The sequence below is a fragment of the Harpia harpyja genome, chromosome 9 (assembly GCF_026419915.1).
Source record: "Harpia harpyja isolate bHarHar1 chromosome 9, bHarHar1 primary haplotype, whole genome shotgun sequence".
In the NCBI taxonomy this organism is placed as follows: domain Eukaryota; kingdom Metazoa; phylum Chordata; class Aves; order Accipitriformes; family Accipitridae; genus Harpia; species Harpia harpyja.
Window position 1 is genome coordinate 738,618 of NC_068948.1, and position 23,715 is coordinate 762,332.

The window sequence follows — 23,715 nt, forward strand, 5'->3', positions numbered from 1 at the left end:
TGCTGGGAACGCTTCACACGACGCAAGCCAGCTTCTACGCTTCCAGCGAACGCCTGGATTTTAACCTGTTCCCAGCCCAGGGAGCAGCTGAGCCCCCCCGCTGCGCCAGCCTGGCTGGCAGCTGGGGGCCCCTCCGCCGGGGAGGACCCTCGACACCTCCTGCCCAGGGCTCTCACCGGCCTCACCTGGGCTCTTCCAGCAAGGGAGGGGATGGAGCAGGTCTGCTGCAACCACCGCCCAGAAAATCAACAAACTCTACCTCCTTTGGTCTGCCAGCACTGTCTTCCAGAGCGGGCACTGCGCTTTAAAGCCGTGACACGGGAGAGATGTGGGTTTGCTTTACTCCTCTGCGTTCGCCGTCTCCGCTCCCAGCGCCCCGCTGAAGGCAGGGGAAGCTGCCCGTGAGGACGGCAGCGGGGAGGAAAGGGTGAAGGCAGAGCTCCTCCAGCCCGGCTGCACGCTCCATCCGCTGCCTTCCTCCCATCTATTTCTGGACTGTTTACCTGGCAAGCGCACATGACCGATCCAGAAGGAAACGCTGACATCACCCGCCGCCGTGCCCCGTCCCCGCTGCCCGCCACGCTCGGCCCCTCTCCCCCGCCGCCCTCGTCCCTCTGGCCGGCCAGCCCACGCCTGCCGAGCCTCTCCCGCGCGCCGCGGGGCTGCCGCCGGCGCTGTAGTGCTGCTGCTGCTTCCTCAGGCAGCTCAGAGACATCTTGTCCTGTCCACCGCAACAATGCGGCCTGGCACGCTGCTTCCCTCCGCGCTCCGGGGCGTGACGGCAGCCGCTGCGCCGGCCGGGACGCAGCCCGCGCTCGACCCCGTGCCGACGGCCGGCAACCGCGCTGCCGACGGCGGGTGAAGCACGTGTCTTTTAACACCAGGGTATCATCCGTCTGGCGTGACGGGCTTAAGCATACGGTTGCTTTTGCTTCCCGACCCCCTTTCCATCCACGACTCGAACCCTCTCGGCCCGCGCCAGTGGTTGAACTTCGCCGCCGTAGACCAGCCGCCTCCCCACCCACCTCGCTGCCACGTCGCGTCTGTGTGCCGGAGAGCGGAGCCAGGCAAACCGCGCTGCCGGTTCCTTGCCTCCTTCGCTCTCCTCCCCAGGGCCGCTCGGTGTGGGGAGTCCGGCCGGCTGCATCAGCCTCCGCTGGCAGGCCCGGGGGAGCCGACAGCCCCGGGGACGGCTTGGGCCGCAGCCGGCGGCGCAGGTGCTCGCTCCTCCAGGGGTTATTTATCCCGGGAAGCCCGCAGCGGAGCTCCGGACTCGAGCTGCTCTGTGGAAGCTTTCTTGGTGCGTTTGGGCAGGGAGCCAAAGTATGCAGTTTAAAGGAAATGTTTAATAAAGACACAGGAGCCTCGAACTGTTTATTTTTCCTCGCAGAAAGGTGGAGAGACGATGTCGCTGGAAACTGGCTGCTGGGCCAGGCGCGGGCCGGCAGGCCGGAGGCCGAGCCGGGGCGCGGGCTGCGGCGGCCACGGGGCTGAGCACGGCCCCTCGCCTCTCCCTCCCCTGACAGCTCCGGCCCGCGGGGTCATAAACCGTGGGGGGAAAAGGCAGCCTATTAGTAACTCTATTAAGTCTCCATTAGTTAGGTGTGAACTCATTACCCTAATATACTTGGAGGTAGGATTCCACTTGCAGGACATTAGCACTGTAATAAGCACGTTTACCACCGGAGCTGGATGGAGCCTGGGAGAGGAGCCCCTCCATGCCTGGAGCGGGCCGGCACCCTCCGCAGCACGACCGCGGGCAGGCCTTGCTCGCCCGCGCTCGCCCCGGGGCGGCCGCGCTCGTCCTGCACGGGGGTCCCCGTCCCCCGCCACGGCGGCCCCCGGCTGCCCCGTGAGCAGTCCCCCGAAACCCTCCTCGAGACCCTCTCCTCCTGCAGTAGTGATGGGGGCCGCTGAAAAACACTCCGCTCGTCTGTTCGTCCGATGAGTGGCTGTCCGCAGGGAGCAACGTGGGCTGGACGTGGCCACGCGTGTGTGGGACGGGCGAAACGGGTGACCGTGGGGATCACGGGACGGACGGTGGACAGCAAAAGCTGTCGGGATCTTGGGGTGTGTTACCGAGAAGAGAAGGTTGACCCGGGCGTGAGCGTGCCACGGGCCGGCCGCTCGCCGGTTTGCTGCTTGTGCTGCTCTCCCGCCTTTGCCTGACTTGGCGTTTTTGACGTATTTGCACTTTGTGACGGGAACTGTCTTCCGTTGTCCGCGGAGCTGTGCACGCTGTGAGGAAGTCACAGCGAACTAAATAATGAGCTTATGGGAAATCGATTCATTAATAACAGATAGGATGCAGGAGCAGGGCTTCAGCTGGGTTTGCCAAGTTAGCACGATAAAAATATGATCATATGTAGAAATCTGTGTATTTCTTGACGCCTTTTCAGTCATCTTTAACATGCCAGTGTGAGCTGCCTGGGCAAGGGCTGAGAAGCTCCAGCACATTGTAGGCCTGCTGTCCTCGGGGATTCTGGGTGCCCTGTGTGTCCTAGCGTCGTCTGAATCAAAATATTGGTGAACAATGGTCTTGCTGTATTTTAAATGTAAAAGATTTTGTGTTTGAGAGAAGGAAGTTGCAACCAAAATAAAGAGGATACAGAAGCACAGAATGTCGCCTTTCGGAGACAGCAAAAAAGGAACCTGAAGTGTACGGCCATTAAACGAAGCCCTCCCTTGCCCTCTGCCAAAGCCCCACTCACACAGGTAATGTTTGCGCTGCCGAAGACAAAGACTCTGCGCCATCTCCTCTGTATCCTTAGTCATACTTAGAGGCTGCCCAAAAGCACAGTCCACGCAGAACTCTCCCCAAAACTAATTCTGAAGCCCGTTTGTTCCTAAATAGGGCTAAACTGTACACGATCCCTGAAAAAAACTGCCCAAGAGCACATAAGTATGATTTTTAAAATTATTTCAGGAGGAAGCATGATCTTGTTTCTAAGATCCTTGGCCAGAAAGAGTATGAAATTAATGGTATTAAGTGCCTAAAAATACTCTTGAGGATCTGGGACTTGGAACAAGGGCCTGGCTTCTATTCCTAGCTCTGCCACAGACTTGCTGTCTGCCCTGAAGGACCAGGCAGGGCAGTACACAGGGTACACTACAAGTGCCTAAAAACGAAGGCATATGGGGCTGGAATTCAAAACTCACTCCTCCACTTTTTGTCCTATTTTCCTGGCCTATAGAATGGGAATAATACTAATTCGGCCTGAGGGAGCAGAGCACGTAAGGTGTGGTGTTGGTGTAAATTCTCCTGACGTTTCCAGACGCACAGATGACGGCTGCATGGAGTCCCACGAAACCATATCCATTTACAGTGCACCACTGTTCACGCTCACTTGCCCTTTTCTTCCTTTTCTGTTTCCGTGGAATTCACTCTTACAATTCAAAACATTAGCAGGTCCAAACAATTAAGATTAAAAAATAAGATAACTGCTAGAAAAGTGCTTTCTCCCTCCTACCAAATGCAGCACCTCCTTGCACTGGCCTCCTGATCACTGGCAACTTTTCTAATGTAAGGATGTTAAAGTCCAACATCCTGCAAAAGTCAGTATTAAATGTATATCTTTATCCCACTGAACAGGAGAGATAGGCATCCTTAAAATGCAACACTTGCTTTTAGCCCTGAAAAATCCTGAGATATTCACCTTTTCACATGTTGTATTTTATCTAGGAAAATGATTTCATCATTTAAAGATGATTTTATGGGTCTTTCTCACCCTGTTTTACTGTTATCCTGTTAACTAAGGTACCTGTTTCTATGTGAAATGCAATACAAAAATGGATTAAAAAAATTTTGAAAGTTTCTAAAATTTGAACAACTTACTAGTTGTAGCATGCACAATGATAAAATAAAAGCCCATCAGCAAAACCTGAGCCGAACTTACTGGTGGCTTTTCTACTTATGAAAAAGAGACAATCCCTGTAATTCCCTATGTGTCTCAGCCATAAAATAACTTTTGGCATAGTAATTTAAACTGTTAAACAGAAGATTCAAAATAGCACACTTCAGTGATAAATGGGAAAGTTTATGCCCCAGAGTTGCTCTTAAGACAGCATGGGCCAATGAGATGGGACAAAATCCTGCAGAATGAGTTCTGTATAGATCCCAGACCCTGCCAGGTTTTTTCATCAGTAACGATACTCCAAGAGAAATAAAAAGACAGGCAGTGAAAACCTTTGCTCACTCCGCAAAAGGGAAAGAAAGATACTGACGTTTCCATGTGTGACTCTGTCTGATGAAATGAAGTATTCAAATGACTTCTGTTTACATAGTATTTTGAGAAATAATGCTAATTTGCAGAATTGGCATCTGGGGTACAAGTATATATACCCTGGGAGAGCACTTACAGAGCCTTTGTGAAGCTAAGTAATAAACGCTTTGTCTTCACCACACTATTTATGGGTTGCTTGGGGGCATCCTGCTCTCTTTCTGCCCCTACCTGGGCATAAAATTATTGCAGAACTAGGTTTTAATAAGACCAACAGTAAATCTGAATGACCACACATGCACAGCTATTCCTGCTCCCCTGATCTCCAGCATTAATTATAAAGTGGAACTGTTTATACAGTACATACCACTTTCCTGACTTCTTTCTTGTTTATGTCTAAACCTTTATGGACATAAAACTTTGGAATTTGCTTTTGGAATAAAACTGCAGTTGAAGTGCAATAACTGTGTTAGAAAACAACTTTGTAATTGCTCCCCCGGTTCTATGGTCACGGCAGGTTTGCATCTGCACTGGAACCCTCTCCCGTTTGAGCATGTTGTTTCAGGTCATCTCCTTGCTGTCCCATCTGGATGGCTCATTAGAAACTCCAGCTCTAGATGGCTCAGAGCAAATGCTCCAGTTTTTCCCCGAGTCCTTTTCTTTCCTCTCTACTCTCCACCATGTCTCGGCCCACTACGAGCGTCCCCGCACCCCGGTCAGGGGGGATTTGCAGTGCTCCCTTATGTCTCTGCTGCCAGGCTGTGATTCAGGTTGTCACTCCTTTCACAGTGTGTTGAAATGGCAGCCTCTTTGCTCCTCCAGATAAAACACTCGCCCATGCCCTCAGACACCCCCCCTCACTAAGAACTTTCCTGAAAGAGAAATTTTTATTCTACTGTAAGTTATTACAAAACCAAGAGACTTCCATCTGATGGCATACACATGTGTGGATACCAAAGTAAAGTAACTCATGCTCTGCAAGCACTAAATTATTCCTCGTCGCACTGGCTGTCACGCTATAAATTAATATGTTGGCTGTTTGGGGCTGAGAACTCTTTTTTCTATTTGTTCAGTAAAACAGATACTGTACACCCTGGGCACCATATAAAAATAATAAATTATTGTAGTACACAGGCAAGGTATTATTCTTGTCTTTCCTTCCCTTTATTCTATCCCCTCCATCCTTTGCCTTTCCTCTGATCAATTCATCTTCCATTTACTTTCTATTTCTGTCTGCAGGTTTTACTCTAATAAATATTGCTCCGGTATTCCAACCATGCCACCTGCTCCAGAAGTACAAGTACAGAGGCTTTACTAATGTGAAGAGGCGGGAATCAGCAAAAATGCAAGGGGAGGAGAAGAAATAATTACTGTAAGAAAATTAAGAAAAAGGAATTGAGCTTCTACCTGATGTTGTCTCTTACGGTGACTTGAATGCCTTCTAATTTCTGCCAGACTCTTTCTTTACTCTTCACATCCAACACAGAAACGTGGAGACTTGATAGCCAGTGGAATCAAATGGGCTTCTTTATGTAGATGGGTTGGGGTGGATTAGTGTTTGACCCACTCTCTCTTGTAGGTTAAAATGTCTTTTAATTCTGGTGGGCCGTGTTGGGATGGGAATGAATAAACTCTCTCTTCATTTTAGTGTCCAGCTAGTGGAAGCTGCACAGGCTGTATGTTAAGTCTGTCCAAATTCCTTTCCTCCTTGGCAAGCTTATCCTACCTAGAAAAAGAAGAATTAAAAATAAGACTGTGTTTGGCTTCTTACAACTTCGGTTCTTCACCCATGTTTGTACATTCCACTTTCCAGGGTACACTTCTGACCTGAGTTTTAACACATAGCCCCCCAAAAGCACCCCCATAATAACAGTGAATAATGACTTATGGTAATACTTAGTGCATATTTTTAAAGTATCATGTAATCTTAACTAATAAAAAAATTAACAGAATTTACTATTTTTCTTTTAAAAAAATAAATAATCAAATAAGTAAAATTTAAATATTTATTGAAAAACTAAATATTGCAGCCTTGTGCAGTTATTGGCAGGAGATGCTGTGCAAATAAAACCACCACGAGCTGTTGCTTCCTACGTATCTGAGCGCTGGCCTGCAGGATGCCCTGCTGTTCCAGACCCAGCCATCGCAATGCTGCCAGTGCCTCCGGTCACTGCAGTTCCAGACCTCTCCCCAGGAAAGTTCCTCTTTTTCTGGTACATTAATTGCTCGGGTACTTGTTGGGCCCTCACCTTTCTTCTTTTTCTTCTCATGGTAAGGTCTGTGAGGTAACCAGGATGCAAGACTAATGAGAATTTACAAATATCAATCAAATGCTTTGGCAGGAGAACTGGCCCGAAGGACTCGGGAGAAAACAAGAAGTGTTTTCCTCATACTCCTGAACTCTCTGCAACGTTCAGTATGGTCTGTGCAGCAGGAAGCACCTTTTCGGGCTCTGGGGATCAGCTTGGTTGTTACCAAGGAGGACATCACCAGAGCCGGGCGTTATTCCACATGGCCGTGCATTAGTGATGGGCAGTGCTAGCAGATGGCAAAGTTCAAGCCAGGCTAATTAAACATACTGAGCTAATAACCTTCCATTTTTGGACTGGTATAATTCATAATTTAATGTATTGCTGCTGAGACATTAACCTTTCAACAACTGGCATGGTGCCCACAGCAGCCTGAGTGCTGACCATCTTTCAGGAAAATGAGTATTATTGTTAAAACAGGTATAAATCATTCATGGCTTCAGCTTTTGTGTCAAACTGTACATGAAAATAAGTAGTAGGCTGGGTAATTTATTTACCTTTTGGTGGTTATTCTTATGATTTCATGATCATATTCTGTGATTCATAAACATTGGCCAAATGCCATTTTGTTCTCATTTTACCTTTTCAATATTGCAGTGGTTATTCTGATTTTCATCTTTAACAAGTTCAAGACTGGTGCAGAATTGCTTGATCCAGGCACAAATATAATCTCATTTTGAGGAGGAAAAACTTATTTTAAGCTAATTACACAGTATTCAACACAATTATTGAGACTGCCAGCTTGTTACGTTTTTGTATTTTGCTAAAATAAATGTTTCTTGGAAAACTGGTGTATAAACACACAGATTCAAAGATTTTTCAAAAAAAAAAGCATATAGTATATACAACTATATGAATAGTTTCTGGTTGAAAATGACATGGGATACTAGAAAGAGAAGACTGTAAAAAGTTGGCAATTTCTCAACAGTCCTGCAAAGCAAGAAGTCTAACTCCAAACACCTGGTTACTGGGATGATATTACAGACCCAGGAGACCCATACATTGACTTTTGGGATGCTGCTGGCCAATCACATCATATTTTGTATCCCAACTACCTCTGCATTGAACTTTCTTTTCCAGTGAAAAGAGAATCAGAGCTAACGGGTCACCAGACACCCATACCACAAAGCTTGCCTGTTGATACACTAGTGTTAAATGCCTTTCATAAAGCTCCATCAATTCCAGCTCTTGCTAGTACGGTCAATGAGGAGGAATTGCTGAGATAAACTTAGTACGGACTCATTGTCTGCACCCTATATAGCAAAAGTTTTCAGACATTCTGGACTAAAAGACTACTGTCAGTTCTCAATATTTATCACATACTGGCACATATGCAATCAAATGCTATCTGGAAACATTACAAAGCTAAAATAAATTGAAAGCCAAAGTGAATGAGAATAATGTCCTAAACTCTGTATTTCAGGTGCAGATTGACCACAAATTGGGATGAAAAGATTGCAAGTGAGACCAACTCACTTTTAGATAGTGATACATCTGAAGAAGTTCCAAATGTACAGCCTGTTCTAGCCACCATCACTAGACAGACCTACTGGAAACAAATCCAGTCTAATTTATGCAGCAAACTTTGTCATAGTGCACAAATACAGCATAGGGAAGATCAGATACAGAATAACACAACTGTTTATCGCGTATAATGATTACATTGATATTTCAACACCCCTCCATCCATCTCTGGGAAATTATCATTTACCTCTTGAAGGTATGAAAGAGCAACCTGAAAGCTAAGACTCACAACACCATTCGCCTGCCCTCAGATATCAAATATAGTACTGAATTGGGAGAAAAAAATTACTTCCCTTCGTTCTTCATAACCTTAATTGGAGGAGTCAGTACTTAGCACTTTTTGAAAGGAAACTTTCTGAAAATATCCAGGCTGGGGATGATTTTCAGAAAAACACACTTCCAAGAAATGCTTCATCAACTTTCTGGTTTTTTGGTTTGGTTTTGGTGGTTTGGAGGGGAGGGTTTCCTAGCTAAAATTTATCTCATTTGCAGTGCCATATAACCACCACCAAAATCTCAGTGTAACAACCTACATTATGCCTGACAGTAACATCTAGACAGCAGGTTCAAGTCATACTTGGGGAAATCTTCTGGTACACTCAAACTGGAACTTCCCACCGGATTGGTAACAGCAAGTGAAGGCTCCTCACTATATAAAATGAAGTGAGTCTCCTCTCTCTGCCCTCAAACCCCTTTGTTCGCATAGATGTAACAATTTCCCACCTTTAATCAGATTGGCAGCTCAGTCTGTGATTCCCTCTGCTTTTGTCATGCCATAATCTGTGCACAGTGCGGGCGCAGCAGGCAGCAAACGTGCACTTGGGACTGGGGTTAGAGCTGTGCTGCAAAATTCACAACACTAGTCCTGGGGCAAAGAGCACAGGCCTTTTGAGAATCCATGGCTGTAGAATTTGCATTTTATTGTATTACTGTTCAGAAATTTCAGCTTGAGTAAAAAATAATAATACCACCTCTTTTTTGTGGTATTCTTCACAGCTACAGATACAACCTTGATTACATCAGCGGTGCATAAACTCATGTCTGCTGGAGTCTGCAGAGGCCCTGGAAGAATAACTTTAAAATGAGTGTGTTGTGCCTCTCAGTCCAACTCCCACACTGGTCTCTGACCACTAAAGTTGGCATTTTCCTGCCAGTTCTCCTTCAGAATTAGCTAGGAGGAAGCTCACATGTTAGTAAACGGTTTAATAAATATCACTTCCTATCTCTTCTAATCAAATGGTGAACAAAGATGGCCAACACTCAATTAAAAGAGGAAATTGTATTTCTGTCTTTGAAGACACATTAAAGAAGAGTCTAAAAAAAATCCTAAGTGGATGCTGAAGAACTAATCCATTTGCAAAATTCCTATTTTTGAAGAAGTTAACTAAGAAATCAGCAAGAAGCTATTTGCAAGCATGTCTGTCCACAGTTAGTCCTCAAGATAATGCCAAGACCAGGACATTTAGGAGGCATAAGAGAGTAAGGGAGCAATGTCAGCATGCTGTTTTAGGCTCCTCCTCAGTATTTTACATGGTCACTCACAGGGCCATGTGAACAGTGCCAGAACAACTGAAACATAATGTGTTTGAACCTACTTACGGGGACAGCACTCAGAACCCTCCCAGAACAGGAATTATTTGAGAAGTTAAGGTTCCTCTGGGTACCTTCTTCATACTGGAAACATACAGTGTTAGCCCCCAAACCATCTATTTTTATATTGATAATGATACAGTAGACAACCTCTCACTCCTACTGCCTCTATTACCTGTGGCCCTGGACCGAGCCGGTGCACCCACACTATGGGTTTTGAGAAGTGTTGTTGAACCAGCTGCACCCAGATCAAAACCCCAGCAGCTCTGTTTTGCACAGACAGTATAGTGTCCCTGCATTTCACTCCCTCTGCTGGCTCCATTTTATACATCAAATGAAGTTTTTCAAGACCTTAAATTTGTTCAAGGCTGGGATGTCTGAAAGTTCACCTTGCTCTTCAGGCTCCTGGGTCTGCTCAGCTCTCCCCTCCTTGGAGGCACCGCAGCTGGCAGGGACAGAGCCCTCCTGGCTCCTGCACCGGCCCATGGCATCCCGGGCTCAGTACAGGACCATGGAGGCACCCCCAGCACCCCCAGTTGCAAGTCTGAGTGGGAAGTGTGCAGCTCTGGTCTAGGTTTGGCGCTCCCGCCTCCAGAAGAGAGCAGGACCTCACCTTGACAGCTCCATAACTGTTGGCTGCAAAAGCCTTGTGTACCTACACTAACTTCAGTCATAGCCAAGTGGCATGACGAGCCATCCACATGATGCCAGCGCCTGTTGGCTTTATGTACCCTCCAGAGAAAACTAGAGTATATTAAAGTGTCTCCCCTGGACGCTGCTCTACAGTGTGCTCCCGGAGTTTTATCCCATTTCCACTTGATACTGATCGTTCCTGTTAGCATGACACTCACTTCAGTGAAGGGAAATGCCTGCTCTCTCTCCTAGGAACAATTAAGCAGGACTTCTGCTTCATCCTTACAGCAATACCTCTCCTGGTTCTCACTGTTTACTCAGTATTATTTTCACTTCTGCATTGACAACTACACAAGAGGAGAAATACTAGCTTTGAGTTGGTCAGAAGAGGCAGTGATGGAAGACAACGCTGTCCCTGTCAGCAGAGCAGCAGACATTGCCACTGCCAACTTCTTCAGCTGTTTCTCCTAGCCAGCCAGGATCAGTTTCATCCTGTTTGGATTAATCCTCGGCCAAGCAGGGACAGTTCAGGGGGACATGCAATGGAGATGCATGCCGTAGGCTTGCTGAGGACGCTCACTGCAGCAGGCTTAGTTACCCCTAACCCCACATTCACTGGAAAGGGAGGACTTGCAATAGCTAATAACGTAAAAAAAATCATGCACTTTATACTCATCTCACAAAGCACCAACTACCACTACACAGAGGTCAGTCTGCTCATCCTGCCGTGACCTGGAAACCCAGTAAGGCTGCTGAAGAGTCAAGAAATTCAAAATGTACAACTGATCTTACACGTGCATAAGAAACTTTTTCTTCTTGGCTTCTTGTATTGCAGTATGACTTGCTTTTTCTCTAGTTTCTGTTGAAAAGGATATGTGCAACTACCACAGTTCTCTACATACAATCACGTTCTGCCAGCGGAAATGGCTTTCAAATACGGTATTTGGGAAAAAGAAAAAAAAAAAGAAAAAAACCCCTTTAACTCTGTAACATTTTTTAGAAACACACCTCTTAAGTTTCAAATAACACGAAAGTTAGCAATCTGTGGGTGCATGTTAGGGTTGCCATGGCTCTGCATAAAGACCTGCAAAGTCAAGTGCTTTCTCCATACTCTCAGGCAGGCAGTAAGGAATATTAGCCCTCTTGGCCAATATTCACTGATGCAGCCATGCTATGCAGACGTATTCTTATGCAGTTTTTTGCTTTCCAGTAGCCATGTGACTTTCTATGGCAAGAATTACTCAATCTGCAGTTCCTGTCTGAAGTGTCCCATCCAAAGTATTCAAAACAAGTTTCAAGCAAACCACACATCTCAGGCTTCTGCATTTAGGCAGATATTATTGTTATTTTACAAGTGGGAAAACTGAGGCAATTTTTTTTTTCTTTTAAGGGGGGGGATGCTGCAAGTGTGCAGGCACCGAACATCCTCGATGATTGTCTAAAGCTAGGAAGAAGCACTGAAAAAAATCAGATATGATAGAGGCTATATATTTGGGCATGAATCTCCCCAAACCATTAATGCTTTTTGCCAGGTCCACATTCACCCTGCCGCAGAAACTAATTTTATACCTCACTGTTCAAATTCAAATACCCATCTGCAGTTATTTTAGATTTCAGATTTTCAGTATTTCTTCCTCAGTAACACAGCAGGCTGCATAACCCAAACCAAAGCAAAAGTTGCTTTCTACACTGTGGTTATAAGGGAGTTAAAGTTCAGGTTTCTAATTGCTCTCCTGAGGCCTTATTACTTGTTGATTAGGTCCTTTTGGGAACGGCATCAAACCTATAATAATAAACACTCATTTCACTGGAAAGTTTGTAGCTGCCATAGCAGCCCTGCGGCCCTTCTGCCTCTGTAACTGGCACAAGTATAAACCAACCAGAAAAGGTGTTTGTAACTTCTCCGAGAGGCTTTCCAGGCTGGACGTGTCTGATCTACAGGCTTTTTAGCAGTCGGGTTAAGAACTGCATCTTCACCCTTGGCAAAGGTGCTTGCTTCTGTGTGTGCTCCTCTCCTCTCTCCAAGTCTACAAATCAAAGCTGCTAAGTGAGGTCTGGTTCAGGAGCGTGTTTGTGGAGTGAGCGTCTCTGTGCAAAGACGTCTGTTCGGATTCCTTCAAAATGGTTGCTAGTTTCCTAAATGCTGGCAGTTTTGGGGACAGCAACAAGTATAGGGGAAGTAAGGTTGCCAGCATACTGCTGTTTGTCGGTCAGTTTTGCGGAGATTCCTCCTATTGATGTTCATAGCGCTTTATCTCCCTGTTACGTTATGGCACCTAAACAGGAGAGATGGCCCAAAGGTGCTATCCTGAAGCCTGTGTGCTTAATGCTTCAGCACAATAATCTGATGTATCAGGATGCCAAACGTTTGCTGGTATTGATAGAGCTTCTAGGCTATACCCCTTCACATGGTGAGCCTCCTCCCACGGGTGCCCCACGGGAGCTGCGGGCCGGTGCCTGGTGCTGGCTCGGGGCTGGCTCTGCTGGAGGCCGGGGATGCTGCATCCCGCCGGAGCACGTGAGGCTCGTGGGGACACAGCTCCCGGACACCAAACTGCAAGAGCAGAGGGTCTGCCGGTAAGAAGCTGTGATGAGACAGTCATGAGATGCCTACTGCCCGACTGGTCATCCCATCCCCGCTTCTAATCAGCCCTCATGTTCTTCATTTTCAAAACCACCACGTTCTCCTAACTAGAATAGTTTGAGGTATAATTTTCAGTCTAGGTCCTTTGAAAGTATTTGGATAGCATCGTTTTTACAGGCTGGATTTCAGAAGCGATGGGGATGGGGAGAATAGCATGGTCTCATATAATCTTGGGCAGGAGAGAAGTTGCTGTGAGTCCTCTGCGAGTCTCTGAAGAAGGGCACTGGGTCTCCTTGAAAACCCTCCATAACGAATTAGCCTGAAGTAAAAGTAGGTGTTTATCTCAAGCCGTTGCCTCAAACAGCCAGCTACCTGTTGGAAGAAGGATCTGATCGATGCAAACTAAGGCAGCCATGCGTGAGCTGTTACACAGTGGTTAGTATTGATCAGGACTAACGGCTGCCGATAGGAATGTGGAGCGGACTGACAGGCGGAGAAGAGGGAAGGAGGAAACGGCCTTCGCTGGTGGCAGACGTAGAGAGGAAAGCCGATAAAAAGTCAATTCCACTTAACTGAATGGCTGCTAACTAAATATTTTTGGGGCCAGAGCCTTCCCAGATAGCAGCTGGAGCGTCTCTGCTCCGGAACTGAGACATCAAGTGAGCGTGGCATCGACGGCTGAGATAAGAGACGCTCGTGACGGCCGGTGGAGCAGGAGAGCCTGACAAGCCTGCACGTCAGCCCTGCACGCCGAGCCTGCACGTCGGCCCCACACGCCCACCCCGCAGCGGTGCCTGCCGCCACCACCGCCACCAGTTCTTCCTGATGGGAAACGGGAGCGACGCGTGGGGACTAGAGGGCTCGTGGAGCAAACATAGCCAGTATTTAAACACCTACTTCACAGAGAGAAAGCAATGATTTGATTTCAGCCCTTCTCACCTGAGATCCCGCTAAGGACCAGTGCAAGAGTTACTTGCTTGGCATGGGGAAGCCGCACAGATTTTCCAGCCCCAGCCTCTGCCGGCTAGAGACACTGCTCATGCCAGTATGGGACCAGCAACTGCTACAGAGCCTGTTTCAAGTCTTGAATGCACGGAAAGTTTTAAGAATTATGGCTCACCAAAAGTAGTTTCAAAAAGTTGGCGAGATGCTGTGTGGGCTCGTTTGAGTGGCAGTGCTATTTCTGCCTGAAACTGCCAGCTGACATCGTTGTGTTCATGCTCCCCTTTACCAGTCCAGACCAGAGGTGTGTCTGCATTGGGAAGCACTTCAGAATTCAAAATACATACATAATGGTTCTCTAAATGATGCACCACGTTATGAAATCTTCCTGTAGGAAAGGTGCTTAGAAGCACGGTGGCATTGCCCCATGTCGGGAAGAGACCGAGGAGCTCTCCTGTAACCGTCTGCTTCCTCCTCAGCACATCAGGACAGCTTTTGGTTGTCTTCCCCTGAATTGCTCGCATTAGTGCTGCTTTGGGGTTACATTGTACAGTCATGCACTGTAAGAGAACGCAAAGCAATCAAGAATTGCTTCTCCCAGGCCCAGTACTCAGTATTTAGACTATGTTTCAGGACAACTTTTAGTGGACTGGATCAGTGCTTAAGGCACCTAATATAAAGTAATTCTCCAACAGTTTGATTAATAGTGTCATAGTCATAGCTTCAGTTCAGGTTCAACCTTTTTAACGTTTTATTATTTTACAGAGTAATAAATCAGGACAGCAGGGAAAGACAGATGTAGGAATGTCCCTGTCTACCCATCTGTTCATGAAGACAATGGGTCACAGGATAATGGTTTCCAGGGTTGGGGCAGCTGATATTAGAAAATCCACTGGAGAGGAGTTTGTAACAGAGCCAGCGATGCCCCAAGAAAGGAAGAGGAAGCTGGAAGCCGGTTAGTATGTCCCACAGAGCTGGAGTACTGACGAGGGAAGGAACAGGTCGGGGCTCCCAGGGAGCTAACCAGGATGAGATGTCTCCTTGCAGACTGCAAGAGGAAAGGCAGCCGTGTGACACTGCCAACCATCCTGGAGTAAAGTGGGATGCTGCCCTTTCTCACGGAGCAAATGAGTCCATTCCTGTCCTTTCAGCACCAGCGGTGGCCTAATCAAGCTCCCCACCTAAGTCCTTAATGAGCTCAGTATTACAGTGATGGAATACAGCTCCGATATCATCATGGGAGACTACAGCTTAAAGAAAGAAAAAACAAGTCATGTAGGTCCAGCGCAGACTTCAAAGAGGAGAAAGCAGAAGCTTTGCAGTTCAGTCTGCGGAAAATATTATAGATGGTACAGATGGAAGAAAGTACAGAGATGTTTTTATGAGATTAAAAGAATAAGAGAAATAAGCGTAGAGGTTCGATCTCTGATGAAGCTGATGGAGAGACTACAGGAACATGAACTTAAACAGGAAGGGGAAGGACCGGAGGTGGTGAACTTGAAGCTTGACTTGTTAGGAAGGAGGGATGGAGAAAGAACAAGGGATCTGAAGGGATAAAACAGCCAAATCAAATACTGACTGTTATGGCAGTGTATTTTATATGGACTGAAACGTGTGGGACAACAAAAAGAAGTGGCTGTGGTAATCAGAGCAAGAGATGACGGAGCCTTGGAAAAGTGGTTTCATTATTTAAACAGAGAATGATCAAATCATTCAGAAATTGTGAAGGGTAAGGAAAAAACTGGAGTTCTGGTTTGGTCATATTAAGTTAAAAACCTCATGGAAAAGTAACAGAAATCTAATGAATGTACTTAGCTTCTCATATCAACTGGTTTGTTATGTGCAACGCAAATTTAGGGATAGCACATATAGATGCAAATAAATTCATGTGTAATGTAGTGAGAACAAGTCAGCCTAATGTTTGAAATTTTCGCCCTATGTTCATAGCTTGCTTCTTATATTGCAGAGCAAAGCAAGTTTTATATAGAACAAACATTTCAGTGTTTTCCATCTTACTTTAACAGGATTTAATTTTACTTTTATATTTTAATTAGTTCCGTGAAGGGGCCTGGCAGCCCTAATGCATAGGCATTACAACTTACAAATTATTTGTCATTATAACTTAAAGACCGTTAAAAGAGGTGTAAGTTAAAAATCAGGGACCTGATTATCAAAATATTGTCAGCAGCTGGACTCTTCATATGAATGTATTTGTATTTGTGTATGTTGATATTTTTAGTATTTATAAAACAAAGCTATTGTCCTCATTTCTATTACTGGCTGACTTAAACTATTAAAGGTATTTGGTTTTCATGCAGCTTTTGCAAGCTGAACTGCCTGGGCCACAAGCATTAACAGTGCACATTTACATTCAGAAATCCTACAATTTTTATATACATGCTTTTTAAAGATAATGCTTTGAAACCTTACACTTACTTTTATACCAATTTAAATAAAAGTGAAATGTGAGATTTAGGCCACTTTCTGACAGTGAACCTTTAACTACATAGCGAAGGCACCGGCACAGCTAGAAAACTGTCTTCAGCGTGCACATACTACTTGCTGGACAATCAGTAAGATGATTTAGTGAAGAAATCAGTTCTATGTTTCAGTATGTTTTTCTGCTAAATACTATGCAATTCAAAACTGGATTGAAATCCACACGTTAAGGCTCTGCCTATTTTATTCTGCTTTCTTACCAGGCTGCATCCCTATACTGTGTTATATTGTTATGTTTTAAAGCTGACACAGTACAGGAAAAACTAATGAAATCTATTAGACTTACAGTACAAAAGAGGAGAGATTTCTAAGAAATACAGCACAAAAAAGCACAGATTAAAAAAATGGAAGCAGCAGAGAACAGCAACTATGTGCCACAAAAAGATAAATACAAAAAGCTCAGCTCTCTCTTATAAGACACCCACAGTCTCCATCTGTCATCTCAACCCTTCCTCTCCCAACTGTTCTTAAATTAAATGAATGCTTCTAATGGGAGATTTTCTCATGAAAGCTTATGAGAATTCATCCAAAGACAAATTAAAACAATGCAGTGTAATCATGCAATTCACCTCTCTAACAGGTTGCCTGGCTTCAATGTTCACATTTACAAAAGAAAAAAAGCACCAATGAGACACCCAAATAAAGAAGAAAAAAATAAAGAGCAAACGTTTCATTGACTGAAGCCGATATCGATGCAGGTTGCTCTCTGCAACCATTCTTACAGTTGTATAGCTGAGACTAAAGGTTATTTTAGTCTGTATAAGAAACTACTGTACACATCTGATTTAATGATTTTGTTCTTTGTAGGCCTTGCAGTTTGAACATATCCAAAGGGATCAGCAATGCTAAAACAATATATTATTTTTTTCTTCATGTAAATAAAACTAGCTTGGGCTACTGAGTCTAAAGTGTTTTCAAAATATATTTTCCTACTTATCACTTATCATTTTAGTTGCTTTTAGCATCCTATCTAGCATTCTGTTCATATCTGGACAGGAATAACATGTCCTATTTTCACTTTTGTTTCCGGTCAGCTTAATTTTGGGGTTGTTGTTCATTAACATAATTTGTCAGTGTTTGGGTCGAATGCATTTAATTTCTATGACTTGTAGCCTAGATAGACATATTAGCAAAACTGTAAAGAAATATTTCTATTAAAACCAGGTCTAAAGGACGACACTTGAAAAGGAAACAGATCTTAAATTCGGACACAATCATCTGTCAGTGCCTCCTTAATAATAGGTCTTAGTTTCCTCTGTACTTCACCATTTTGCTCTTTGAATTCACAGCAGGCAGTCTGATACCAAATGGGTTGTTTTCTTAGCTAATAGTCCCACTGAATTTAGATCTAGCAGCACAAAGGAACTTAAAAGGAGACAAGCCACCCCTGCCACCCCAGAGAAGTTCCCAGCACCAGGGACAGGTCAGGGCTGGCAGCACCTTGGCTGACGGACGCGTGGTTGGGGCATTGCTCCTCGGTGGCCGTTGGGTCCACGGCCGTCGCCGCGAGCAGGTCCTCGGCCAGGGCAGCGCTCGGGAGCGTCCTCACCTGCCGGGGAGGGCAGGAACAACAGGATGGCCACAAACGGCTGCCGCAACGCTGGTTGGGTAAATCAAGGGCTCCGTCTTCAGTCACCTCTGGTCTAGACCTCTGTTTTGCCGCTGCGGCCGCTTCCTTTCCTTTCTCTGGGTCTCAGCACCTGATTGCAGTGCTCGCTCAAATGACAGTCCCCTTGGATTTCCTTCTCTGTTTGCTTTAATCTCCCTTGCTCCCTCCTTGTTCTCTCACTCTCTTTGCATGATTTCTGCACTCACCCTCTTCATTACCAAAGTCACTCAGAATGTTCGAGTTCACAGCAAAAGGAAACTGAAATCTTCCTCAGATTCCCCAGTCTCTGTTATTTTCCGCATGTGCTCTTTCACAGTTTCTTTTACTGAAGTCCCTCACTGTTGTACTTAACCACCGTGAGTGACAGAAATCCAATGCTGACCACTTCATTATCTGCCGACCTTGTCCCCCTGGCCTCCTGCCCCTCCATCTCTCTTGGGCAGTTTGCCCTACGTTGCAAGTCCTTGTTAAAGGTCAGGACCCCAAACCATCAGGATTGGTCGTGTTGTTTTACTGTATCACCAGAGAAATCAGGCCTGTCGGATCTCATTAAAGCCCTATTTATGGGTGGAACGCCACTCCTGGAGCAGGATGAGCTGCTACCTTTGAAACGCAATCTTCACCAGATCCGATCAGCATCGCACAGGGATTATATTCCAGCAGTCAATCTCTCATAATCGCTCCCACCCTTATTGGCATGGCTACTGCTGTCCCTGCACGAGAAAGGAAATCCTCTTAAACAAATACTCTCCGTGGGAGTAAGACTCCACTTCCCCATGAAGAGGCACAGGATCAGGCCTCTCGGAGGACAGGTGACCACCCAGGCTCGTGCGGAAGAGCCTGATCAATAAGCCCAGCGCATTGCGTTGTTATTCGTGTAGCAGCTAACCATAGAGACGCTTCATACTTAATATAGTGCAAATGATGGAAAAGTGTTAACTGATCCTCTCAGCACGCCTTTGAAACGAGCAGGGAACTGTCACCACCGCGCTGGAGCAGGGAAGTGACGTGACTTCCTGAGTATGACATCGCAAACCAGCAGCAGCACTGGAAGTATAATTATTCCCAGCCTTATAAGAACTTCTTTAAATCATGACTCTTACTAGCTTCTTCTCTGACATGGCTGTTAAATGGAAAGAACTTTTCCCATTAGGATTACGCCACAGTTTTAAGACACAGTCAGGGTAATGCCGGCGTTGCACTAAGGAATTTCCAAAGAATGTTGTTAGGTGAGTCAGACGGTAAATAACATTATGCTTCACATGTCTACTGAGTGTTTTAAAGAAAGTTTCAGTGCGGCTATGTGTTGAATTGATAATTTCCCCAGTGCACAATGCAGAAAATGATGCAAACCCATTACATGAATTCTAAAGACAATGAGAAATCTCAGCTGCCTAAATGAGAATAAGTCAAAAAGTAAACACAGAGACTAACAAAAACCATAGGAATAACACAGAACCAAATCACATCCAGAAAGAAGCAAAGTGATCTCTGTACAACATGACAGGATAGGGGGGAGGCAGCATATTAAATTCACAAAATGTAGATGTTTCACTTAAATGAGAGATTTGTAATGGTTGCCTGTTCTGCCTCAGGAGCTCCAAGTTGTGCACTACAGGGTCACACGTCATGATTCTTCTACAATGCATTTATAATATTTTAGCATTCTTTGCCTAGAACATTCCACCTTGTTAGCTGATGTTCCTCCTGCTCAGGAACGGTTAGAGGAGTTCAGCTGATGTGCAAAGGAGGATGCTGTTGCTGTTAAACCCAACAGAACACAGATGGAAAGGGAGTGATCATTTGAGGAAAGAGGGGCTAAACCCCTCTGCATTGAGGAAACATAAGGGCAACCAAGCCTGGAGGCAAGGTTTGGATGAGTTTTTACACCACCTTGGGGCTTTTGTTGTTAAACTTAATGCCTAGAAAGAGGATGAACTTAGATGTTGTACAGTGAGAGGATTATCTTTGTCTAGCAGACTGGGAAAGGCATGGCTTGCATGCAGTCCAAGGCAGAATTTAAAAAAATCCTTCTTCAAAAAACCATAAAAAGAGGAAAAACCAAGAAATCCTCAACTAGATGGAAAAAAGAGAAGATCTTAAGAAGCCTAACAGACAGCCCTAAAACCAAAGCATGAAGACTCAATATAATTTATTAGAGTGGCAAGAGAAGGCAGTAACTGCACAGGAACAGCAAAGTTATCCACAAGGAGATATACCAGGACCTCAGAAACCTGCGAACATGGTCCAGATTACAAGGGAACACTACGCCTACTCTGCCCAATTCTGAGCCAGGCAGGTGCCTTTGCATTTTTAAGAGAGTGTGTAAAAGAGGGACATGACATATATGAGAGGTGCAATAGCAAATAGCCTTAACTAAAACAAGCATATGTTTTACTCCAGATTCTCAGGCAGGTTCTAGGAACTGAGAGAATGAGCTTACCACATGTGTGAAAAAGCCAGAAGATCTGCTTTCTGGATATGTTACTAATTCTGGTATTTTTGCATCCATTTGGGTCAGCAGGGTCATAAAATGTGACCTTTCCATTTTGCAAAGTTTCTTCCAAGTCATTCTCCTAAGAGCTTCTTTAATCTGTTCTTAACCAGAAACAGTGGGGCTACCTCAGTTGGCCTCCTTTTAAATTTTCATGCGCATTTACAGACACTTACTGAAAAGGGGTATGATTTTCAATAGGAAAAGAAGAGCTAAATTAGGCTAAAGCATATTTTAATTTAATTCAATACAATTTTTGCTAATACTGAAAATATACATACATTGTATCTGACATTGTTTAACATTTCAGCATTTGCTTAATTAGCAATGCCTTATGAGAACAAGTTACTTCTGATGCTGGTGAGCATGTTTCCTTCGGAGGCTACAGAAGAGGTATCTCTGCCCCAGGAGAAGCACAACACAGGCTGTTCACTGCAGCTCCCTTTCTCTGTGTGGCTGCAGTGAATTTGCTGCTTGACTGCAGCACTGAAACTGTCTGTCAAGTCCAAAGCAGAAAGAGAGTTTGAAAGGCAAACATGATCTGTGATCAATATCCTAACAAATCCAGAGGAAGCCCCAGCTCCCAAAGGGTTAATCCAGAGAAGAAAAGGCATCCGCATGTTTAGTGAGCTAATGTGTTTATTGACAGGGAGGCCTGTAAGTCCTCGACAGGGAAAAGCTTAGATAAGTGACTGGAAGTTCAAGTCAGACAACCTGGTTTGGGTGGAACGTGGTTACGTTTTCCGGCTGATTTACTTTTTGGACTCCTGGGGGCGTCATCCCCAGGGGTGTCCTCCCACAGGGGTCTGCACCCGCCCAGAGCGGAGCAAAGCCCACCCTGGAGCAGGGATGCTCCCGGAACAGGGAGCGTCCGGGCTGGCCGGCACCGACACAGCACAGGCGCCTAGTCCCAGCGAAAAGATGGTGGGCTAGTATCCGTCCAGCGTATACCCGCGCCTTTCAGCATGTTCTGATAGAGTCTGATACTAGACTACGTTGTAATCCTCCATCAGAATTCTGCACTGGAAACCCAGACACTCGCACTGATTTCTACAGGGGCGTTCTGTAACGTACAACCGATTCCCTGCTGAGCGCGCATCTCCGGTCTGCGCCTCTGCGTCACAACCTGGAGCTAACTCTCCGCTTGCATGCCAGCGCGTCCACTGCTGGGCATCGGTACAGCTGCCCGCGAGCCGGGTGGACACCCCTGCCCAGGTCTGCGCCGAGGAACTGCATCGGACCACCTTAATTCCCCCACGTCCACCCGCCGGTGGCTGCGCGGTCAATGCCAGGGTCAGGGGTCGGGTGTCCGCTTGCTAATAGAGTGTAAGCCAACATTGTCCTCAAATTGCTGGAGTAAAGAGACAATGCCCACCTCCTGCTGATGGCCGTACCCCGGGGAGGGGGTATCGGCTTTATTGGAAAACTGCCAGTCTGGGAGGTGATGGAAGTGGCTGATAGCAGCTACAGACGGTTCGATTGCCGCTGGAGAGCCGGCTGGCTGGTCGGAAACCCTCTCAAAGGCAGCTCATTGACCGACCCCACGGAGCTGCGCATCGACGGCCGGGTTTTCCTCCCTTGATGAATCTCCCCAGCTCTGCGTGGCTCAGCCCCGTTCGCCAGCCAGGAGCCTGCTGGTTCGGGGCCAGCTCTGGGCTGGCCTTTCCAGCCTGATCCAAAGCTCCCGGTGACCAACTCAGGAGCTTCCGCACCTCTGCACTGGCACGAGCATCCTGCCATCGGACCAAGTGCAAGGGAACCGTGGGTTACCTACGGCACCTTCTGCCATGGCACGATTTGAAATTACTTTAAAAAACCAAGAGAAATCACAAAACCAGGAGGTGAGAGACACTACCAGAATTCAGGATAACAGTAACATTGGAATTTTGATAAATGTACAGTTTTTGATCTGTCCCAGGCCGTACTATGCATCTAATTCAAGACATGACTGAAAGGAAGAGTCGGTAGATTTCCCTGCACTTTTGATGACAAACTACTACGATTGCAGGTACCATAGCTACTACTACAAAGATGTAATGATGGTATATTCATTACGGATTTCTAAGACCGGCCGTATTGGGAAAGTATTGTAACTGAACTAGATATATCACATTTCTACACTAGTTAAGAGATTGTAAGAAGATAAATTACATTAATGGTCCATCTAGCCAATATCCTGTCATCAACAGTGACCAGTAACAGAGCCCTGTAGGCAGAGTATGAAATGAGTGAGCGGACAGTGATGCTTCCCCAGAAGCCACCAACAACTTGTGATTAAAGGACTTTCTGAACTACAAGTTGTGTTCCACTTTTTAGTAGTCCTCAATGGATTTTGTCTCCCATAAAGCTGTTCAGTAGCTTTTTGAACCCACATACTGCCAGCATCTATAGCCTTGCTACAGAAGAGCTGTGCAGCGTAATTTTGCCCTGTGTGAAGAAATAGCTGCATTTCTCGGTCTGCTTGTTTTTAACTTTCTGACTGCAATTTTCATTTGATGCCCCCTCATTCTTGTACCAGGACAGACAGTGGACAGTATTCCCAATTTACCTTGTCCATTAAATTAGAATTTAATGATGGTCACTGCATCATGTGCCAGTTGTCTCTTCCAGACAGTTGTCTCTTCTAGCCTGCTTCATACCCTTGCTCCGTCCAGAAGCTGTTCCCTGCTTCGATCACCTTTCTTGCACTTTTCTGACCTTTTTCCCATTCTCTTATACCTTTTTTGAGATAGGAGCAGAACTGCACAGCTTATTTAAGAGGCAGGCATATAAGGGATGTATACAGTGGCACAATGGTTTTTATGTTTTTTTCCCTACTTCTTTTCTAATAATTCCTTACATTGTTTGATCCTTTGATTACTACTATGCACCAAAATGATATTTACAAAGAACTATTTATTGTAGCCCCAAGATCTTCCACCTGACTGGTGATAGTCAGCTCCACACTATACGTTGCCTCATCCTGTCTTGTCATTTTTTGAGAGGGGATTCCAGACTTCACGGCTACTATGGCTTTATATCTTCGATACTTTGCACGTTTTAATTTTACTTTGGAAATACTATGTTGTATTGCACTGTCAGAAGCCCTTGCAGTTCTGCTCCTGTACGCAGAGATTATCAAGAGATGCCAGTGTCCCAAGTGCCTATTCAGGAAACAAATACCCTGGAAAATTGTTCCCTATGGGCCTGGCAATCTGGTTTAGAATAGACATGAGGAGGCATGTAAGGAGCAGCACCACCGCGGCCTCAGAGAGGAGAATGGGCAAAATACATGCTGGCACCGCTACTGATGAAAGGTGTAAATTGGAAAT

General features: G+C 45.6%; 1 protein-coding gene across 2 annotated transcripts in view; it reads right to left on the minus strand.

Moving 5' to 3' along the window:
• Positions 1–23,715, minus strand: part of ZFHX3 (zinc finger homeobox 3) — a 344,347-nt gene that overhangs the window by 185,984 nt on the left and 134,648 nt on the right. For both annotated transcript variants that reach the window (XM_052795595.1, XM_052795594.1), the window contains exon 3: positions 5,628–5,946. The gene's annotated coding sequence lies outside the window, so the exon portion shown is untranslated. The remainder of the gene's footprint in view (positions 1–5,627; positions 5,947–23,715) is intronic.